The sequence below is a fragment of the Bombus pyrosoma genome, linkage group LG4 (genome assembly GCF_014825855.1).
Source record: "Bombus pyrosoma isolate SC7728 linkage group LG4, ASM1482585v1, whole genome shotgun sequence".
Classification (NCBI taxonomy): domain Eukaryota; kingdom Metazoa; phylum Arthropoda; class Insecta; order Hymenoptera; family Apidae; genus Bombus; species Bombus pyrosoma.
Window position 1 is genome coordinate 7,285,029 of NC_057773.1, and position 12,542 is coordinate 7,297,570.

The 12,542-nt window shown below is 32.7% G+C and overlaps 1 protein-coding gene across 5 annotated transcripts in view; it reads left to right on the forward strand.

Annotated features, from left to right (window-relative positions):
• The window catches only part of LOC122566594 (cadherin-23), a 34,448-nt gene extending 32,924 nt beyond the window's left edge, over positions 1 to 1,524 (forward strand). For 3 of the 5 annotated variants that reach the window (XR_006316573.1, XR_006316572.1, XM_043724073.1), the window contains one exon: positions 57 to 560. The gene's annotated coding sequence lies outside the window, so the exon portion shown is untranslated. Of the gene's footprint in view, positions 1 to 56; positions 562 to 1,343 lie in introns of those variants that run through there. The other 2 variants (XR_006316571.1, XR_006316570.1) reach the window with 2 other exon arrangements.
• Positions 1,525 to 12,542: the final 11,018 nt, after the last annotated feature.

Genomic DNA, 12,542 nt, shown 5'->3' on the forward strand with positions numbered 1-12,542 from the left:
ATGAAATTTATGTATTCATAGATTTTCAGCTAGTAAAACTTTAAATTAACTTTCAGATCGATGTAATTGGGCTCTGCTACATTCGCATTATCAAAGTGAAATATACATACATGCATAATATGTACATTATACGTAAGTTCGTAATACATAAATTCTACTGTTATACAATTTCCTGTTATTATGCTATTCAGGAAAGCATGCAAATCATTTCTTTTCAAAATAAAGTTACTTTATGTTACGTATGCTACAATACTAACAACAGTGGTGGAGAAATGACATACTTCTTATATAATTGACTATTTCTTTTAATGTGTAAAATATATCACTTTAATAATCGTATTACTGAAACATTCACGAAACATTATTTCAGCATGTTCCAATGTTAGTATCATTAATCACTGGTCCATGCTCTTTACATATTAGGTTACTCTATGAATATCAAATGCAGCTTTTGTGAAAGATAAACTTAAAACAATTGAATTAATTATTATACGAATTATAGAAATGCGAATAAAACAGTTACTGGAAGATGTCAAAGAATTATGAAAAACGACTAAAGGATGTATATGACTAATTAATTATCGACAAATAATTCTTTATTTACACTGAATATACCTAGGCGCTGGGAAGATTACATTATTCATCAAAAGATTTAAAATGAATTCATGCCTTATATAAATGCTCAATATATATATTATTTATACTACTCAAATGTACTTAATTATCTACTTTCAAATGCCCCGATATTCACATAGGCATATTGTACATTGCTACGTACTGATATTTACAAGAGAAGGAAGCTGTTTTGTTTCAATGAAATTAAATTATTGTTGCAAATTATTGCGAAATGTATTTTCCAGCTGTACTCAATCTCTGTATTCCTTAATCTTTGTTCTTACGCTTTTCATTTATTATATCGCATTCAACACGCTATGTTGCATTCTCTCAATTGCTGCATTCGTGTAAAACAAATTAAACACATTGTCGGCCAGTCACGAGTATGCCCGAGATTTTCATGCACAAACGTTTTCGACAAGTCACAAGTACACTCACACTCGCACGTTGTATATGTATCAACGTATGCATTTATTAAAATACAAGATTGTGTACTACGATGTTCTACACATCACTCCACTTCAAAAACGCGCTAAAGGTGAGATTTTCGTTTCGTACGTTGCAAATGCCATTAAATAAGTTGAAACGCACGAACTCCGATAGAATAACTTTCAAAATATCAAAAAGCAAATTTATGTGTCTCGGAATTCGTACGTTCGAGTATATAAACGAAGAAGCACTTCAATCACAGAATACATACATATATATTGGACATTTCCTTCGAACAGCTACCATGTAACGATATCAGCCGTATTTAGGCTGTCTGCCTGGTAATACGTAAAAACCGCTATCTCACGTTTGGCCACTATAAATTAGAACGAGAAGCCGGGCATGGAAAATAAAGGCAAACCCTCGGAACAATATCGCTCGTGTACACCCTTAACTGGGTCGCATAATATTAAAGTGCGATGGCACTTGCGTGAAGTCTGAGCTGCGATCAAGACGACGATCCTTTCAAATTTATACGTCAAATTCTATTTCGTTTGAGGTCGACCAAGAAATTTTCTGTAAAATTGTTTTATGAGATTGTTATTTACGACAAGACTACGACTATAAGGGGTAACTCGTACCGATAGTATCGCAACACGAAATACCAGTAAAAGAAGAATTCATTGTTTAAATGCAAATCAGCTATACCTATTGCTGACCTCAATGGGTCAGTCACACTCCTTGGTCCCTTTCACCCTTAAGATATTCTATCGTCGTGGTTTAATGCGAGGACTCTGCTACTTGACATTTACTTTAACCGTACACGCCATTGTACGATTAACCACAGAAGAATCCGATTAATGTTCGCCGAAAAATTCTGACGAGACGTGTCTTTGATTGATATATATTTAACTGTAAAATCTAAAGCAATGGTTTTCATGGTTTGGCTTAAGAAGTTGTTGTTTGAAGCTGTTCTTCGTTATAGAGTCGTGTGTGTATCACTTGTATCACTAAATGTAATGAAATGCTGAACAAGTAGGAGTTTTCTTCACAGCAATGAAAATAAAATGAAAATAAAATTCGTGATTTTGTTTAATAACTATATAAAACATAGGAAGACGAATTGTATGATATATACTTTTTAATGTATTTTACTTATCTTGAAAGTTTGATTATAAGAATAATGCAAGAAATTAACAAGTATCCAAGAGTATGAAATAAAAGTAATTTGTGAAATTAAAATTCTTAAAATAAAGTCAATCCATGACCACGTCGATCGATACCAAAGAACAGAAACTTCAATGCTAAAACTCAACCGAACGCTTTAATTTTATATTATTATATCGCGATATAGTATGATACTTCATAAAATTGAACTAAGAGATGAACAACATTTACTTTGTTTCTTAAAAACGGTTATACATCCTTTTTGGATACAAATGAACTATACTGCGCATAAATAAATAAACTGTAGCTAAAATACCAAATGTATGTCATCCTTGTTATACGATTTCTATTACATAAAATTAAACGAAGAAAGCATAAAAATCGTAATATAAATTCTACACGGACAGAGATAAAATTATATCGGAGAATACAATTAATTTACGTTATCGCATTAATTATAATTTGTAATTATTTTATAATTTCTCACTTAATTCTATAATATATGTAAACTATATCTGACGTACTGTATGTAAAATATATCTAATAAGCTTGCGTTTCGTTCGCACCATAAACGTCAACTTTTATAAATAAAGATTTCCATACAGGTCTACGTTTTACGAGACGGAAAATGAGCGAGCCAGAAGTCGTACGCACAGTCGGTTGTAGGTTGAGAGGTAAGGTAGCCGAGGAAACGGCTACCTACTCCCTTATCCTATTCCTGAACGTCAGCTTCGCGTGCAACCTTATGCTAATCTTCGTTGACTATATAAGCGACTGGTCAGTGTTCGCGTCGTTCCCTTGTTCCCCACCTTTTCAACCCTTCACTAGCTTAGACTTCTTGCGGAACAACCCACCGGCGGTGTTTCCATTAAAGTCAGTAGCGTAGCAATTGTTAATTGATCGAAGTCGAAGTTAAACGAGATTGCATAAATAAAACGGATGATAATTTCTAAATAAATACATTTATAGCGGATAATGCTACTTCTCTTACGCTTATAGATCCTTTTATTCGCAATCTTTGATAATGATTAATGTAGGAAGCAATTTATAATTACTCCCTGGTGATACTCAACACGACAGCTAATTTTTCTTCGCCATAAATTAAGAAACAAATTAAAATTGACTTTTATAACTCGCGTGCGTGTTATAAAATTAGAATGTCATTAGAATGTCAATTTCCCCATAAACACTCTCCCATATTAGCTTATATTCAAGGTGTTCGCAATTTTTCATGCCACGTATTCCAGTAAGTGACTAATAATCGTCGTTTCCTAGGGTTATATCGTTCCTGGTGCCGATCCTGTTTTACGCTACTACTACATAGTAGTGGAGGTGCATTTATTCTACGCGCAATTTGCATGCATTGGCCCTTTCTATGTACGTAGTACAACCTCCACATAACGACAATACTTCTCCAAATGTCCTTATTCCACTGACTCGGCCGAGTGCACTTTTTTCGCCCATTTCCAAAGAACAACACGATATAGGTACATATGCAGTATCTCGCTTCAGTAAATATGTAGCTTATCAGAGATTAATAAACATTGATCAATTCTTTTTAATTTATCAGTCGAATAATATGTCATAGATGATTTAGAATATATACAGTTTTACGAATAAATGTCCACGAATAAAAATCTCCTCAAAAACAATTTTTTTTTATATTAAATATACGTCCTTGGAGAAGTATATTACTACTACTATATTATTACTTACTAATTTTAATAACAAGTTTTCATACTTGCAGTTATAAAAGAAGTAATTGCAAAAGTCGTAACGAAAATGGAAGGATATAATGGTATAATATGTAATATGATGCATTGTTATACTTATTCATGTATTTTTCTTATTTCTACTCGTAGAATACTATGAGCATTATGTTGCAGGTAAAAGCCTGCACATCTCTGAACGCTGTTTATTGTGGAAGAGTACCAAGTACCATGTTACGTCCAATACTTTGAACTTAATCATTTTTCTACGTATATTGTGATGTGTGTAGACGATATAGATGTAAATGCAACAAGATACATATATAAAATTCAATGTTTTCTGTGTATGTATGTACGTACGTGCATTTATTCCTATCGATATTCGAACATCATTCAAAATAGAGCAACTTTTTTGAAATAGGACAGACGGCTTGATGTTTCGTGGAAAGTTAGAAGAATTAGTTCACTGGATGGCGTGCAGAATTTATGAAAAAATTGCGACCGGTCAGAATCGCGAAGAAAAAAATAAAAATTACTTTTTGAAACTATTTAATGAAAATGTAAACAACAGATTTTGGAGATTTATGTTATATATAGAACCAGAATATTTCGTCGGAATTAATTGGTACAGAAACAAACAGGCATCGAAAAATTGCACAAATCTTTACGTTTCTTACAGTTATAGGCTGAAAGTAGCGAGAAGCTGCAATTTTCGCTATTTCTAACCGTTTGTAGCTCGTTATCCGATTTCGGAGAAATTTTCATATAGCATATACATATAGCTGCCATAAATCTGCAAAATGTATTGTTTAAATCTTCATTACGCGTCCAGATAAAAAACTAGTAAAAAGTAACATCCACTTTTCTTTTCTTCCTCGGAATTACGAGCAGTTGCAATTTTTTCAAAATTCTCTTACGCGTCATCCAGTCAACTAATCAAAGTCAAGTCATTTGGCTCAACTTTAAAAAAGTTATCCTGTTTTAAAGAATGTCCAAATATCAATAGAAGTAACTGAACGCATATATATGGCACAGAATCGCAACGTCATTCATCTTTCAAACAGCCTATGGGACACGTTCAATACCTCGTTCCCATTAAAATATTGGCGAGTTTTAATCGAAATGCACCGGTTAGTCTTTCGTTTCATGGTCTCAACTAAGTATAAAAAAAAGTATTGTAATGTTCAGGCACTACGTCTAAGGTATAATTAAACGCTATCGTAGCTGGCATCAACATTATTTACGATATAACTCCGACGCTTTTAATCACAGAGAGCTTATCTCCTCTGGAATAGATGATTAGAGCGAAGAAATCGAACTTAAGATGTCTATCGTCGAAATTTGTTCCCTGTGGCAAACAAATCACGCGACCCCCGCGTTAAAGAACCCTCCTTATTAGGGACTGCGTAGCTACTAATACTCCGACTTCTCAAGCTCTGACTCATCGACCTTACGCTGCCTTTCGGTATTACATCGATAACTCGCAATTTTTTCGCAAAACCTTTGAAATGTAGACCGAATACTCGCAGTCCACCTACTATCAACGTTTGCGAAATTATCGCAGATTAGTAGAAATTTTTGAGAAAGTTTCACTCAAATTTTATAGAAATTAATGTAAAATAAGTGATTTTTTTTTTTATTTCGCATTCGTTGAATTACAATTTGTAGCATAATTTATATCGTATCCTTGCTTCCACAGTGATACATCTCGGAAATGTTAATTTGTTAAAAAATACAAAAGGCTGTCTTTGAGCGTAACGCCACGTTATATCTTCTCTAAAGAGATGAGATTAAGAAAAAGGATGGAAGGATATAGGATAAAGCGTTGTATTTGTCTTTGTCAATTTGTAACATTGGAAGTACTCGAAGATCTTTCTTATACTAATGATTAAAGAAATTCGTTTATCAACTCGTGTCACGTTCGTATGATATATATATGTATATTACAAAAATATCCATAGCTGTAATTAAATACAATGGCGAAAATAGTTCAAGGTGAATATGATCAAGATTTTCATGATAATTGCAAGACGTCGTTTATGGAAATGAAGCTAATTATGTGGAAGGTCACTGATTAATTTAAGAATGAAAGAATTAATTAGTTCAGAGCATATGGACAAATTTCAACATTTTCTAGGTAGTTTACCGAGCATACGCAACCATAACTATTTAAAATGCAGTGAGAAAACTCCCACAGTCGCATTATCGCAATCGTTCCGAGGCTATTAAAACTATTACGAATTAACCATACACGTTGTATCAGATCGTATTTTTACCTTTTGCCGCAGAATTCGCAATGAGGATTTACATAAATTTTACTTTTACCTGCCTTATATTGAGTCCTTAGATTGATGCAAAATTACCATTAAAAAAATATCGATTAAAACGAGGATTAAACAATCTCTTACCAACAAAGGTACGATTCTTCGTCTTCAATAATTCCATAAATGAAATTTCACCGATGAGTTACGATGGCAAGAACGTGCAAACGTAAATTTCTCGCTTTACATTTAAATAATAATAATTTACATCCAAAAGGAGTATCCAAAAGAGTTTAAACGAACGTTGCGTTGCAGAGGGACGTTTATCTTATATTTTATAGACTCGCAGTTATACGACATTGATTAAAATTCCTTAAAATATCGCTTTTAAGAGGTAAAATGAAAAATACGTGTATATCGGACCGGAAACTTTCGCACACCACTGAATCTTCACGAAAGAAGAGAAAATAGCGGGAAAACGAGAAGGCCAATAGAAAAGTTTGAAGTAAAAATGGGTGATGTGAGAGAAAAAGGTGGATGCACCTTCGGCAACCTGTGGAGAGGGGATGGCCGGTGTTTCGCGACGTACACGTGACATGGACGTACAGGGTTCGCGTTGGGGGGTTGAACGAAACAACCCCTTCACATGCGCGGCGTTCGCGGCCACGTGAAGTGGTGCGTTCTTCCACAACTCTCGAAAATGTCGACCCTCGACCACGGCTAAATCCGCGTGTAAAGTCTATTCTTTCATCGAAATCACGACCTTTCTTTCGGTCACGAAACAAAAGTCAAAGACACAGGAGGGACGACCATTGTAAAAAGTTTACGTGACGAGTGTTGTTTAGGTGTTACGTTAATTGCAAGTGCTTCGTTTAACAGTCTTCTTATACAGTTGCCTCTTATACAGTTGTTTCGTACAACGTTTTCCATATTGTTACTTGCAAGTACGACAAGACATTGCGAGTATTCCTCGTTGTTTTAATAGTTTTATCGATTTTGTTAGCGAATCACTCGGACCTGGTTCTTCACTGTAACTGAAATCAGGCTTCTTCGAGGAAGAACGTGATTCACGTAAAGTGCACGTTATTGCGTGTATGAATTACTTTACGCGGGAAAAAGTATTCTCGAAGAATGTGTTAAATGAACGATCGATGGACAACCGCGCAAAAGCATGTATTGCTTCATGATTTTGCGGTACTGAATGACTCTGCGATCAGGTAAGTGAACATTAGCGATTACTCTGCGACATTTCATTTATAGTATCAAATTATTCCACATAATATCACGTTACTCTCTGTATCTGTTAAAATCCTTATATATGTGCATGCCGCATAATAAGACCTTAAATGGTTGCTCTAAATAGTAAAAATTTAAACTTGACGTAATATTACGATAGCAAGTAGGGGTACAGTTCTTCAGTTTGTATAAATTATTTTCATCCGTGTAATAAATTAATTTCTACGAGCATTTTTACGCTTCGCATTTTTAATATTTCGACGTTATAATTAATATTTTACATATGCTAGACATAACAGAACGAAATAGCGAAAATTGGATAAATAAAATACCAAATAATCAAAATATCAATATATTAAAGCGTTTTTAAAATTAAAAGCGTTTTTTAAATGTTACAACTGGTATATTTTCAAGGATGCACTTTCAAATTTTATTTCATTAGATGTTCATTATCCTGATTGTTTCATACTTTTCCAGAAAGTTTGTTGCATATCGAGTACATGACAGAAAATTGTTTTAGTTGGCGCATTCTGTGTGCTCTAAGCCAGCGTGGCATGCCAGCACGACATTACATATCCCACTAACAAAGATATTTGATCGTTCTACATTTTGTGACGCGGAGAGTGTTTGACCGTTTCATAAATGTGGTTAATAATAAATTTTCTGTCTCGCCGATATCCAATGATAGCGTTTAGACAAATTCATTTGCGTGCCAAAGGTATTCTTAACTAAGTTATATATACTATACCGCAACATATAGTCCATAATACCTTAGGAACTATTTCTTTCTCGATTATTTAACGATACACAGCAAAATACTTTTTAGCGATAAATATAGATGGTAATTAAAAAGCGTTAGCTTAAATATATTCTAATTGATATAATATCCATGAACATTATTAAACGTTCAACAATTTATTATTATTGTACTTTCTATGAACGATTACATAGCTTTCATAAGAAAAACTCACTGGAATTTATAATTTCCATCTAAAAATTGAATTTATTTTATTGTTCATATCGATAGGTGTATTTGAAATATACAAATTGTTCGCGTAACAATACTCTTTTTGGATATGCAAAAATGGAGATTATTTAATCTTGAAAAATTCTATGTGATAATTCACGAGCATTATACAGGTATATGATGATGTACGATGTAATGATGTCAAAGGCTAAGGGAAAAAGAAAATTATATCGATCCATGCAGGGTGGACAATGACCGGGCGATACTATTAAATTCTTATGCACAATGAGCGAGCAAAAGCTTGATTTTGCTTCAAAGACGAGAATTCGTGCTGGCTTGTTAACATAAGACGAGCATTTTTTAATATTTATGAACTGTCTGGGCTACACGAAAGCGAAGCAATCAAAATTTAACAAGTCGTGAATAGTTAATAACAGCAATTGGAATTTTAATATTTCATCGAAGTTCTTTGCCTTCTGGTAATTGTATTCTATATATGTGATATTTTATACGATATAATATTTTTTCGAATTCGTAACTTCGATATCGAAGCTTAAATAATAAGATTTTCTCGCAAACAATATGTAAAAGTATTGGTAGAAAAATGGACTGATATCTTTTTCAGATCTTCATGATACAGAATAACAAATAAAGCAAACAATTTTTATAATCTATTTCAAAATCCAATGAAATATTATAAATTAGTCAGAATATTGACTAAAATACTGTATAATTAATTAGTGAATTAATAACCAATTTTTTTTTAAAAATTACCTTGATACAACTAAATAAATTTTACAGTTCTATATCTATTCTAGTATAACTAAACCAATTCTCTATCATAGTGATCGAACGATGATTTAGCCCTTGCAAAAAGTAATATTTGTACAATATTTGTCCTGCGATCTTCTGCTGATAGGAAAATTTCTTGATGGAGAATTAGTTAATGACCTATATTCACTTCCGCTATGTTCAATATCGTACGTTCCCCATTCTACCCTAAACCAGAGCGATTTCATCGGCACGTGGCAAATTGTGCCATAGCGTAAATTACATCCTTACAATTCGTACGGGTAAGCGTACCTTAATCCTTACGGGTTGAGTCGTTTTAAAACTTCCGAACAATGGACAGAAGACAAGTCGAAGGCTTTCAAATTAATTGCGAAATTGAACATCTTCAAATTGATCTGGAATAGTGTACCAGTTCATTACAAAAATGGCTCTCGTAAAAAAATTGATTGCGAGTACAATTTAATTTTAGAATAAGGATAGGACATTTATAGATTTATAACACTCTAAAAATACTAATCATTCCTGTAAACTGTACGTCATTGTAATTAGTCACGGTTGTAATAGTGATTCCTGAATAATTTATAGTTGCTTTTAGTATGGAAAATGCGACATACTTCGAACATTGTATTTCTGTATACATATGTAGTATAGTTTATTCATCATGAACTTAGTTAATTAATTAATGATTTGCTCCTATTACTTTGCTTATTAATATTTCCTGGAATAATCATTTCTATGATTATTTAATATCGTAAATTCATTTTTAAGCTTTTACTGTTATATTATATATCATTATAATTGTTGCTATTAATAAATTAATATAAAGCGAATAAAAGTTTAACGAATGTTTCATAAGGTATTTTAACTTCGGTGTTATAAATTGCGTGTTCTTCTATCATGCTTGTACGTGAAATAAAATTTAAGTTAGGCAATTATTATAATTATAAAAAAAGCTATACTGAAAGTGAGTTAGAACTATCTTGAACGTAAAAACTTTTCTAGCTTATTGTAATGATCTGTACTTTGTTATCGTTGTTTCTCGTACGTTTCTTTTAATTGCTGGAGAAATTTACTCAGAAAATTGGAAAGCTCAACATAAACTAAAGAAACGATCTCTGTTACTAGACATTAAAAAAATAATATTTCTCCTTAAATTTTATCGCCCGTATACATGTATAAGTATCAGCTCATGTATGTACATAAGCTTTCCAAAACAGCAAAACACGAAAGCACCGCAATATAAAATTAAAATAAAACCAAACGATTATGATTTGGACATGGGAAATTTTTTTTTATTTTTAGAAATTAATGGAATCCTGATTGTGTAGGCGTCATAAAACCATGCGTTTTAGTATTAGTTCACGCCTCCCCCTTTACTAGCAACAGGATTTACGATTGCTGCGAAGAACTGACCGCTGACTCGAACACTGTTATGTGTTAGTTCTGAATAACGAGTGGTCACGACCTCGTTTCTTGATCATAAAATCAATATTTTCGATTCTATCAGAATTTTTGTCGTTAATGTACATTATTCGTCCGTAACAGTAATACTATCCTTAATTTTTCACCTTTAGAAAACAAAATACTTCGTCGACTTACGGTAACACGTTACAATTCTGCTTTTAAATCAATAAATACAAATGCGCAGAATGTAAGGACACAAATTAAAAAGTATAAATTATTTGTAGACTATTGGTTAAAGGCTTGCAGCATAAAGCATAGATCATACTATACTCGCTATGTATAAAACGAAATAACGTGTTTGGAAACGCTCTAAATGAATATTTTATTATCGGATGATTATTCCATTCCTTTTTCATATCGTAAAACGTTTCACGAGTTCAGTGAATTATTTCTCGATAATAAATCGATGAATTTCTGGTCTGTAATCGGAAATTAAACACGGCAGCGCCTGATCCATCTAATGCTTATTTCACTGTATATCAAATTTCCGGAGTCATATTAAAGTGAAACTCGCACGTATGCAACTATTAATTATATGAGCACGTAATATATCGGATTTCTACGGGCAATGTATTGGCATGCAGTCTAAACACTCAGAATCTATTTTACAGAAATTTTCTGTTTAGCATACTACCACGATAATATATTGTTCAATGGTATTAAGTTATAACGTGTCGACTCTTTCTTGCAAAATTGTATACCTATCTAAATAGTTAATTCGCGTAAGCCATTTTTAATTCTTCTGACAGCAATTCATAAAATACATTTGACTGTAAAACTCAGCTACATACATATGTTTTTCTGATGTACCTGGTGCGTGTAAAAGAACAATATTAAAACAGAGGACCATTTGAAGGATATACCTTTTTAAATATTTCCAACTGAATTGGAATAATTATTTCATCTTTTTGTTGGTTAAATAATGAAACGAAAGGTGTATCAGAAAAGTCATTTATTTAAAAAAATATATCTTCGAATAATAGGCGACAACCAATAAATATGTTAATATAAAGATTGTAAATTTGATGAAAAAATCGATTCAAAAATTTATTTAATTAATATAAAAATCATTCCAATATTTACCAGTGATTTTATAACAGATCATTTATTCAAATTATCGTAAGTAAGTTGAGACTGCTGTCAGGGAAAGGAAAGGGTGCGCGCCCTATCACGCGGTACCAAGGAATGACCACTGACTGCCTTAAATAATTACTCACTGGATAAATGGACTGACTGTCAGTCAGTTTGAGAGCGCTTGAACTCACCCCTTCTAATATTTAGAAAAGAAATAGGGGCACTCGTATAACGAGATATCGATCTTCTCATTAACGCAATAAATTCACAAGTTCGATGCACATTGATTACGAAATACATTTATTATTCCTCCTAACTCTGTTTAGGTGGATTTGTTCCTCTGTTCAGTGTAATTAATCTCTTTCCGTAATTTGTAATTTATACTTCAAAAATCCCTCGACATTTAGGTAAGAGAATTAAGCTAAAATGTATGTTCCCATTAAACAGTGTTTCAAAATTGAATAAAATAAAATTCACGAACATCCCCGTCGGAAACATTTTTTGTACAATACAGAAATTCCAAAATGAACACGTTCATCTGACATTGCATTTTTAAAAGATAAAATACTATTAATTCGAGACGTTTCATTCACGCAAAGGGTAGAATAAATATTTTCCTATTCCGTTTCGTTTTTCTTTACTCATTTTTGTTCTACTTGAAATTGCCAGTTTGCTCAACGCGCATTCATTTTAAGTATGTTGCAATTAGCATGCTGTAAAAGTGCTTCTTCGAAGTATTTAAGTCGCTTGGATAAGAACACAACATTTGTTTTGATTACGAAGTAACCATGTTCGGATATAGATTGATCATATAGGGCGCTTACTAAG